General features: G+C 37.5%; 1 protein-coding gene across 1 annotated transcript in view; it reads left to right on the forward strand.

The window, feature by feature from the left end:
- Positions 1–10193, forward strand: part of Lama4 (laminin, alpha 4) — a 141077-nt gene that overhangs the window by 999 nt on the left and 129885 nt on the right. The gene's annotated exons all lie outside the window — the stretch shown is intronic.

Genomic DNA, 10193 nt, shown 5'->3' on the forward strand with positions numbered 1-10193 from the left:
ACACACACACACACACACACACACACACACACACACACACACACACACACACACCCTACAGCTACATTTATACACCCATACAACTGAAACAGTTAGGTGGAATGGCACCATTTCTAATACCTCTCAAGTAGGGATTGTTGCTTTTATTTCTACTACTTATGAGGTTAAGGTAATTACTGTTGATTAAAATAAGGAGCATAAACATGGTCCTGAATCTGAGTGAGCTCCACCCTCCTTCCCCTAAAGAGAGAAGGGTAGGTAGAGCCAGAATATATCCACTGCCAGTCCTGGTGTGATATATAACCTCTGTCAGAAAGAGTGGGCCTGACTCCCGGTCAACTGCACATTCAGACACTGGAGACAGGCCAGACCAGGAAAGACTCCATGCTACCCGTAGGCATCACTTCTCTGAAGTCTTGGAATGAACCTGAAGGAAGCATTATCTTCACCTGTCCCTTTGAGCGTGGAAAGTCCCCGAATGTAACGTTTGACTTTAGAGCAGGATTGGCAGACAAAATATAGAATGCTCAATTAAATTTGAATTACAAACACACCGTAAGTAAATTTTTGGTTGTGTCCCAAATGTTGCCTAAGACATATGTATGTTTAACATTTTTCACAGTTCATCTGAAATTTAAATTTATCTAGACAGCCTTCATTTTGATCTGGTTCAATCAAGCACATACAACTTTAAGAAAATAATTCAGTATTAAGGAACCTTAAAACTTATTTCTGGGACTGAAACTCATGTTCAGTAAAGCACTAGGAAAGTGGCAGAGCAAGGTGTTTTAGATGACAGCCGTTCAGACTGATAATATTACAGTCAAATTGCAAGCTTCTTGACCCAGGAAAAATTTCAGTTATCCAAACTGCAGATTATAAAACTGAGACTTATAAAGGTTATTGATACCTACTTTATATATCAATAGTGATTAAATTATAGAGAGTGCTTCGCACAACTTTATAAATACTAACCATTATTATTGTTGTTGTTGCAATTATTATAAGTGGGTGATTAGGTTAAAACAAACCTCACTTTGGCAATAGTTCTCAGAATGTTATTTGTATGGTTCTATTTTACTTATTGTTGTTTATAAACACTATTATGTATCCATCCCTATCATACTCATAGAAAAGAATGTCCCATAGTCATTTAAGTGGGCAACACAGTCAGACTTTAATAAGTTCAAAATTCCATTTGAAGGCTTTAGGAAACAGAAAGAAGATACTAGTCCTTCCAGGAAGGTCAAAGTGTAGGGTGTACACAGGGTGGGATTGAGGTAATTATGTTCCCAGTGCATACTTTCACATAACACCGCAGTGAGCTGCGGTCCCAGGGTGATCCCAACGCCCCATCCTCTGGGCTTCTCATGCTTTTTATAGCAGATCTGAGGCGAAATACATTCCAGAGGTTTTAATAACATGGCATGACCACTTTATTGGACTGGATCAGAAGATTGTGTTTATAGAGAGAGGGAAGGAGGAAGGGAGGGAGGGTGTGGATATGTATGGGAGAAGTTGAAAATGTGGATGGGAAGGTATTCTAAAAGTACATTCACTTTGTTTGAACTGGATTTATATGAACAGTTGTTTCTCAAATTCTCTTCAAAGGGAAAGAAAACTACAAAGGCAAGCATAGGATGGTGGGAGGTGATTGGCTGTAGGCCCCTAAGGCCCTACCCAGCTTCTCCACACCGGACATGTCCTGTCCATCCATCCCTGGGTCCCTGCACCAAGGCATGAACTCTGTATCCCACTGTGGTATACTCTCTGTGAGATGGCACCAAATACATGAAAAATATCCAGACTGAAGGATTAGAGAATGTTGGACTAAGAAACAAGGAAAGTGGTCCTTCTTCTCTTTTCTTTCTTTTCGTTCTTTCTTTTCTTTCTGTTTTTCTTTCTGTCTTCTTTCCTTCCTTTCTTCCTTCCCTCCTCTTCCTCTTCCTCCTCCACTTCCTTTTCTTCCTCCTCCTTCTTTTCCTTTTTTTTTTTGGTGCCTGTCTGGGACTTGAGGTCAGGGTCTGGTTGCTGTCCTTGAACTTCCTTTTTTTGCTCAAGACTAGCATTCTACTACTTGAGCCAGAGCTCCACTTCTGGCTTTTTCTGAGTAATTTATTGGGGATAAGAGTCTCATGGACTTTCCTGCCCAGGCTGGCTTCAAACCATGATCCTCAGACCTTAGCCTCCTGAGTAGATAGGATTACAGGCATGAGTCACCAGTACCTGGCTTGTTTGTTTGTTTGTTTGTTTGTTTGTTTCTTTCTTTCTTTCTTTCTTTCTTTCTTTCTTTCTTTCTTTCTTTCTTTCTTTCTTCATCTTTTTGTTTTTGTTTTTCCAGTCCTAAGTCTTGAACTTGGCCTGGGTGCTGTCCCTGCATTTTTATTCTTAAACATAGCACATGAGCCACAGCTCCACTTCCAACTTTGTGTGTGTGTGTGTGTGTGTGTGTGTGTGTGTGTGTGTGTGATTAATTGTAAATAAGAGTCCCTCAACTTTTCTGCCCAGGCTGGTTTCAAACTGCAATCCTCAAATCTCAGCCTCCTAAGTAGCTAGGACTAAGAAATTTATCAAGATCATTATTATTGAATATATGGTAGCAGCAGTGATTTTTCTGTTAGTGGGAACAGAAAAGACATCCAGCATTCTATTATTTCACAGTTTTTAAAAATGACTATTTATTTCACCATACTGTCACTTGTGAACCTAAGCAAATATCATTTTGACTAAAAGAGGAATCCACTAGGAGCAGAGAGAATGCAGGACCTGGGAAGGGGGCATCCTCAAGACAAAGTGATTCTTGTCTGTGCAAAAGAAGCCAGAGTTAAGTAAGGTCAAGACCACTCGGTTAGAGGTTGCCACTGTCTGTGGGGTGGAAAGAAGCCACCCAGCATGCTGAGTAATACAGGGGCAAGGACTGCTTGGAGGGCCAACTGGGATTGGGCGGAGGGTGCTGTTACTGGTCTTGACACATACATGAGAGAATAAGGGAAATAACTGACAACAATGAGCAAATTTCCCAAAGGAAAAGAGGATTTTACTTCCTAGTAAACCAACTGGGTCTTTTTTTTTTTTTGGACAAAGCAATTCCATTGTTATTTCACCAAAGAAGATACACAATTGGCCAGTAAGCATATGGAAAGAGATTTCAACTTCATTCGTTATTAAGGAAATACAAACAAAAACCATAGTGTGATGCCATTTATACCAGTAGGCTGGCTATGCTATTTTTTTTTAAATAACAAGTTTCAGTGGTGTTTGGAAAATAGAAAATGTTTAGATATTATTGGTAAAAATGCTAGAGAAAACATTTTAGTGATTTTTTAGTGTTCACTTTTTTATTTTTTCATATTTTATTTTATTTTTTATTGTGAAAATACTGTACAGAGGGGTTACAATTACATGGGTAAGATAATGAACACATTTCTTATCAAGCATTGTAGCCTCCTCCTTTGTTTCCCCTTCCCATCCCTTTATCCTCCTTACCGTCCCCCCCCCACCAAGGTTGTAAAGTTCATTTTTGACATAACGACTTGTGCATCTCATTGTTGCAATGGGTCTTCCTGTATCCCTGTTTTCACGATTTGTTTTTTCCCTTCCCCTCACATATACCAACATCATATATAGTGAAAGCAGGGGTTATACCATGGGGAAGGGACATACAAAGCAACAAAGACATAATCTTATAAATATGATAGAAACAATCGCATGAAAGAGCTCTCTCTCTCTCTTTTTTTTGTCAGTCGTGGGGCTTGAGCTCTAGGCCTGGGAGCGATCCCTGAGCAATTCAGCTCAAGGCTCATGCTCTACCACTTGAGCCATAGCACCACTTCTAGTTTTCTGGTGTTTTTTTTTTAATTGTGATTAAGTGATTACATAATTTCCCAAATTTCACAGTATTGTGGGGTAATGATGCTCATTTAGAGTCACAAACTCATTCTAATTTTCCTGGAGCAAATTCCTATAATTATTTTGTCAATTTTCCTCCAAAAAACATCAGTCTTCCATGAGACTCATGTGTACCATACCCCGTAGCCCAACTGACTTGCTTAATAGAAGCCCTAAAGAAGATTCATTCTGCCAGACTTTCCCTGTAAATTCTTTGCACTGTTGATCAGCGATCTCAGCACTAACACACACTGTTAGACTCCCTGCCATTGAAGAACTGCAGAATGCTTATCCAAAGGCGGTTATATTTCTTTCCCTAACTGCTTCCTTTCTCTTATCTTGGTCTTATTGCAACAATGAGATGTACAAGAAGCTATGTTGAAAAACGAACTTGACAATTTAGGCAGGGGCGTGGAGGTGGGAGGAGGGGGGAGTGTAGTTGAGGAGGTGGGAGGGAAGGGATGGTAGGGAAAAAACAGAGGAGGAGGCAACAATGCCTGACAAGAAATGTACTCATTACCTTGCTTATGTAACTGTAACCCCTCTTTACAGTATTTTTACAATTAAAAATTTACTTAAAAACATTTAAATAAATCAAATCCTTTCATATATATATATATATATATATATATATATATATATATATATATATATATATATATAAAGAAATTCCAAAGGACTATAGTAATAGCCCCAGTGCCTGGCCATCATCCTAGACTGTCATTCAAGCCATTAACTTAGGTAATTCAAACTCCAGCATGCATTCATTATTTCTCCATCTACTTAATTGCTCATAGAACAAATCAACTGAGAGACATATCCAGGTACAGAACAATTAAAACAGCAGTAGGAAGGATGGAGAAGGCAGAGTCTCATTCCTACCCTCAAGGGTGAGCCATCTAAGACAGGAAGAAAACTATATACATAAGGCTTGCACAAAGCAAAACGTGCTGATATTCTGTAAAGCTGGGTACATGCTAAGTGCCATTGAAATAACATGAAAACAAAAGAATTAATTGTGAGCTAGAGCAGTAGAATACAATAACCTACTCACCAAACAACTAAGGCATTGTAAAAGTTACTGTGGAAAGACTGCAATATAGCAGTGGTTGTATGAACTCACTGAGTACTTACACATCTTGGATACTCATCGAAACACTTCCTGTGAGTTAGTTCCTTTCACCTTAATGACTAATCAGCGGGCTGTCCAGTTGTCAACTCATTTGACAAACATGAAAACAGAGGCATAAAGCAGACAGCAGGCCCCTTGGATGGTAAGTAGTAAGTAGCCCAGTTAGAAAGGAATTTATAAAAGCTGTGTGACTGTCAGGAATATCTAAGAGGAAGTAAGATAAATAGAAATACCTGCAGGGATCATTTTATCCAAGTTCAGGGAAATTCTTAAAATGGAGAAATATAAAATGCCAGTTAATATTCAAAGATTTTATGCCACACTTAAGGGTAGCTTAAGTTGCATAAACTATTTGGACTACCAAAGATTTAAAATAACTTTTCTTTACTGACTTGTCTAATATTTATGGTTTATTTTTGGTACTTTGTAGGTTATGTGGGATTAAATCAAGAACTCATACATGCTAGGCAAGCTCTCTCCTACTGAGCTATACATTAGCCCCTAACTATTTTTCAGTTATTCATATTTAAAAACTCAAAAGCATTAATGCTTGTTGATTACTATCAGGTATAATGAAACTACATTTATTATTATCTTACTTAATACTCCAGAGTGAAAACTATACTTTTTGTGCAAGTGAGCAAGTTTATGTCAAAATCACAAGTATCTTGCCCAAGTATCAAGTTCCTATTCTTTGTTCCCAGTATACCACTGGATCTCCCTAATAGATTTCCCTTTGATTAACTATAGCATTTTCTTGTGTTCTACTTTCCTTTTATACACATACTCTAATCTGTTTCCTTCACAACATGCTATGGTCTCCATTAGAAGCTTTTCATTTAGGCTAATAAATAATTCAGAACAGCAATACCTCCAGGAATACATGATCAGTATTATAGAATTTATAATGAAAAAATATACTAGAAGATGAAGATTTCCATTCCCTAAATTGGATCCGAGTTCTCTGACCTAACCAGAAGCCTTATTAATGTGATAAAACATTTATAGCATAAACATGACTATTTCAGCTATTTTATGTGTACTATTCACATTCATACTACTGTTATGTTCACATTACCACCCTCCACCTCCAGAATTCTTTCATCTTCCCAATTGAAACCCATGAAATAATCATGTGCCAACCTAGCCTCTCAGCCCCTGGTAAGTACCATTCTGCTTTCTGCTTCTAAGATCATTGTAGGTACTTCATATAAGTAAGTGGACATATGCAATATTTGACTTTTGTGTTTGATTTATTTCATTTATCATAATGTTTTCAAATTTCATCCATGTTTTCCCTTGTCCAAGTTTCATTTTTAAAACCTGAGTTATTTATTTAATATATCATCTTTTTTATATTTTTTGTGATGGTACTGGGATTTGAACTTAGAACTTCATGTTTGTTCAGCTGGAATGCTACCACTTAAGCCATGATTCCATCCCTGCTTTTTGCTGTTTATTTTGGAGATGGATTCTAGCAAACTATTCTTTCTTGGCTAGCTTCAAATCATAATCCTCTGGATCTCAGCCTTCTGATTAGCTACTATTACAGGCTTGAGCCACTATCACTAGCTTATACCATCTTTTGTTATCTATTACAATATCTACTCAACACAGTCAAACATTTGTGTTACTTCTATCTTTTGGCTGTTATGAATGATGCTTCTATGAAAACTAATGTACAAGTATATTTGAGTCTCTGCATTCAGTTCTTCTGAGTATATATCCAAAATTGGAATTGCTGGATCTTGTCCAAAGTAATTTTTAAAATTCAGTTTCTTACAAAGGTCAAGAGAAAACCAAAAACAACAACAAGTATCCAAGGACCTAACCTAGGTGGAGCCAAATGAAGGACACAGGGCCAGGCAGTGATAAACTCGGAATCACAGGCGGGCAAAGCATGTCTCCCCTCAGTGGTGCCCCGTCTTCTGGGGTTTTCTCTGTTTGTTTTCTTTTTTCTAAATTTTCTGAGAAAACACAAAATTTCTTAAGAGAAATTGCTGACTCAATGTTTGTAATGCCCTGTAGGCTAAGTATATCTGAAGACCAGATTCAGTTGGAGAACTATTTATTTGTAGTCTGCCTTATAATATTTAAAATGACCTTTTATCAAAGGCAGTATGTAGACTTTGGCCAGACAAATAGAGGGTGTAAATCTAGCTCCAGGACTTTCTCACCAGTAGACGTTGAGCATATTCATTTATTTATTTTTACAGACTCAGTTCTTCTAACTGTAAAGTGAGTCGAAATGTATTTATTTGCAAATCTGGCATGAAATTTAAGTGAAGAATTACATAGACGCTGGCACAAAGTTAGTCCTCAGTTTCTCATTCTGTTCCTTTTCCCACAATGTTTCTGGCTATACTGTATACAGGGAAAGCTAGGTAGTTCATATCTTAATAAAAGTCTTTTGCTATCTAAATCTTTACTTCTTCCCTAAGTTTGATTACTTTCAACTTTTGCTTACTAATCTGCTGATTTTGCAACACTGGAGAAAAAGACTAATGTTCAGTTTTACAATTTTACCCTCTGTTGTTTTCTTTACGATCTTTCCTTACCAGTAGAACATTTGAGTAGTTCAGAGAAATCAATCTCTTGGTAAGCTAACCAAAAAGTGAAAGGCCTTTAATGTAAGAATAGTAACTTTTAGTTCTCTGTAGTCTTCAAATCTAATGTTAGGGTTTTATAAAGTAAATAAGACCCCAAACACTCCTATCTTTGAGCAGTTTTCTGATAGCCAGACATAATTTTGAGAGCTTTCATTAGTTAGAAGCCATTCAAATCTCATGGGCAGTATGTGCTTTGAGTTCTAAAATTGAGTGTTACCAAACATTTATGTGTTTTTTAAGATAAGTAAACGTGTGAGTTCATTGAGGTATAGTGATTAGATAGCCAAAGATTTTAATATCCATTCTTATATTTGCAGAAGAGCAACATTCTTTTTCCTTTTTTTTTTTTTTTTTTTTTGCTCCTGGTGTAGTAAAGTTAAATTCTGGGAAATGGTTTACTAAAGGGAAGTTTAGCCACAGATGTTTGTAATTCCAACCTAAGTTTCTCATCAAAGTCTTAATGAAACTCAGCTGCCAGGAGTTTGCCTCTGAGTTTAAATCTTTTTATCATGAGAAACTTGGGGAAGTAACATTCTGAAGTAAAATGGTAGTGGGAAACTTTCCATACTCAAGCCAAAGCCTTGGCATAAAGGGGAAAAAAGACAATAAAGAGATTCTTCATTAAGAACTAGGAAAGAAATAGATAGATGCACTTAGAATACTACACAAAATAACCCTCTTCTCTTCCAGAACTTTCTTAGGTTTTATGTTGTTTTCTTTTGAATGCTAGGGAATTTGTGTTTATGTAAATGGAGTGAAAGATCTACATTTATGACTCCATGAGAACTAGTAAGTTGGAGAAGTTCCATCACAAGCAGCTGCATTATTCCAAGTCTCTTGCAGATCAGAATAGTAATCCATTTGTACACTACAGCTACAAGGGCCCCTGATCATGGTGCAGACTTTGTGTATTAATATTTTGGAATTATACTCTCTATTAACTTAATTAGTATATGATTACATAAAAGAAAGTCAGGGACTCCAGGGGCACCAATATCTTCTGTAAAACTTGCTTTGAGATTGTGATGTTACATGATTTAATGCTGTCCAAATGTTACCATTTGCCATGTGGGACATAATATAGAGAACAAAAAAGTAGTTCCATGCCAAATGCCAAATCACTACATAAATAAACACATGCAGGAGGCAAGAGAAATGTTCAGTGGACCCTGGGACCCCAGAGCTATGGAACCACCAAGAATCTGATCATATAAAACATCAAAATGGCTGCAGAATGGTACAAAAAGCAGAAAAACAGAAATCCTTTTCTAAGTGTGTGATTATAGCATACTACAGCACAACTTCCAGGTCTAAAGCTTAAATGTGGCAAGCCTGTTTTATATCAAGTGAGTTGGCAATGCCTTTCAAGTTTCCTGATGTGTGTGCTTCCCCTGAATGAACAGTGATACACTTTGACAAGCCCAGTGTGCCCTAAATGTTACCTCTCTTGCTGCTGAGTCCTGGGAGCTGCAGGCTGTTTCCTGTCAATCCCCAGGTTACAGGAGGAGCGGCACATGTCTGCTATTTGAAGACTGAACAGAGGCTGAATATCTGAATATCGGCTGCTGTGTCATTGGAATGCACAAACAATTGCTTTTCTTCTGGACTATTGCTGTCTGTCATGATCAATGTCAATAGACACCAAAAATTCCACTTAAAAGAGATGAGCTCTGAAGCCTCAGCAGCACACATAACTCATTAGTAAAAGAGACATGTTTCAAGTATTTGAGAACCATTTCAGAGTCTATGGGAGGATTTTGTGGATTTTTTTTTGGATGCAGAACTCTATTTTACCTTGAACCATAAACTCAAAGAAACCATCAGATGTTAGACCTAGAAAGGAAGTTTAGAGGACCAATTCTTTGTCTTGTGAGGGGAAACTGAATTGGGCCAGAGGAATAGTTCAGCAGCAGGAGTTCAGAGAACTGTCTTCTGACGCTGCCTTAGATTCTTCCCAGTCATTTTAATGGGCCTAAAATAATCATCCTTAACCTTTAAACTAGACAACATTACATGAATGTACCTTGATAGCCTTTCATTTCTCAGTACTGGAGAACCTCAGGGCCTTGTGCATGCTAGACAAGTACCCTACCACCCAGCTCTATCTACCCCAAGCCCTTTTATAGCTGATTAGGGAAAATGTTTACTTCTATATTATCACCCACTTTATGCTTTATTATCTCAATAAGAGATTCTCACAAAACTGAATAGAGCTGGATTGTTAGTCTGGAACTATTCAGGTTCTTAGCTCCACCATTAATGGGCAGATTACCTATGCCAGATTAAAGGAAACTGAGCAACTCCTTACACATTCTGTGGCCTGAGATTTTTTAAGCCAAAAGTAAAAAAAGGTTACTTCTAGCAATAAAATTCTAGGTTAAAATATACATCAGTCAAAGCGAGCCAAGCTTAAGGAACAGAATCACACAGGCATAGCTGTTACCCTTTTGAGCCCCAAGATTTAAGAGTCCAGAATCTATGGGAAATACAGGGATCAGCAGAGAGCATGAGCACAGGTATTTTTTTTTATTCTTTTTTTGGGTCCGATCGTGGGGCCTGAACTC

Source organism: Dipodomys ordii, unplaced genomic scaffold, assembly GCF_000151885.1.
Source record: "Dipodomys ordii isolate 6190 unplaced genomic scaffold, Dord_2.0 Scaffold157, whole genome shotgun sequence".
Classification (NCBI taxonomy): domain Eukaryota; kingdom Metazoa; phylum Chordata; class Mammalia; order Rodentia; family Heteromyidae; genus Dipodomys; species Dipodomys ordii.